The 1,260-nt window shown below is 34.1% G+C and overlaps 1 protein-coding gene across 3 annotated transcripts in view; it reads right to left on the reverse strand.

Moving 5' to 3' along the window:
* The window catches only part of LOC106870883 (uncharacterized), a 235,396-nt gene that overhangs the window by 124,548 nt on the left and 109,588 nt on the right, over window positions 1-1,260 (reverse strand). The window lies entirely within an intron of this gene.

Genomic DNA, 1,260 nt, shown 5'->3' on the forward strand with positions numbered 1-1,260 from the left:
ATATATACATATACACGCACACACATTCATGTATTCAGGTATATGAACCTATATGTGTATATGTTTAAAAATGTAAAAGTGTGTGTGTGTTTTTGCACACACAGGTATGTCTGTATTTATACATATACGTTCGGTTCAAACGAACAGAATGTCTTTAAAATCTAATATATTACCATTGTACAATGTGATCGATTATAACTCTTTCAAAATGACGTATTTCCTTTCAGAAGCTTTTGATCATTATTGAAATCGTCATAATTCCTGACTGACCATTTGTGTTACACATTCAGTTAATGTCGTTGCTTGTTTTAAACCGTATAAAATGTGTCATATAATGACGCTGACAAAACCAATGGTTGTGGAATACGGTTTCTGCTATCTTTGATGATATGTTATATTAATTTAATTAGGAGCTATTAAAATAGTTACCAACGGATTAATTTCAGAAAGTTTATAGAGAGAAGTATTCGTGTGTGTATTCGGAGCGTATAACGGGCAGCAAAGAAACGAATATGAAAATAGACTGCAGTTTTAGTTTAACGGACCATTTGTATATACATGCACGTGTGTTACTGAGTGTAAGAGATATTGCATGTGTGTGTGTGTGTGTAAGTGAATGCATGTGCATATTAATATAATTATGCATTTCCAAGTTCATTATTTTTGCATTTGCATGTATTTTTCTAAAACTGCGTGACAGTGCAAACTGCATATAAACATGCGATATTCAGATAAACATGAGAAATGAAGAATGATGTTGCGATGATATTTAAAAGGAAACACAGTTCTACAAATTGATATACAGCAGAATATCATATACACACACATATAAATATAGGTATGGACGTATACATATTGTTTTCTAAGTTTCAGACCACATGCCGTAGCCATGCTGAAGCACCGTCCGTGTAATCATATTTCCAATGATCATTATTATGCGATTTACAGAAGGAAGGAGATGGATTGACACTGCTGCTCTCTTTTGAGTTTCTTGCGTGATGTAGTTTCATCTAGGACCTTAGACATCAAGAGGTTAAACTGTTTCTTGAAGATCCCTCATATGTTTTTGCAAGTCTTTGAATAGATGTGAGTCCAATAGACACACACACACACATACACACAAACGTAAGAACACACAAACACAGACACGCACAAGCAGGAACATACGCACGCACACACGCACACATTCACTCACACACACACACACACACACACGGACACATATTTCTATATATATATATATATACACACATATATATA

The sequence above is a fragment of the Octopus bimaculoides genome, chromosome 7 (assembly GCF_001194135.2).
Source record: "Octopus bimaculoides isolate UCB-OBI-ISO-001 chromosome 7, ASM119413v2, whole genome shotgun sequence".
In the NCBI taxonomy this organism is placed as follows: domain Eukaryota; kingdom Metazoa; phylum Mollusca; class Cephalopoda; order Octopoda; family Octopodidae; genus Octopus; species Octopus bimaculoides.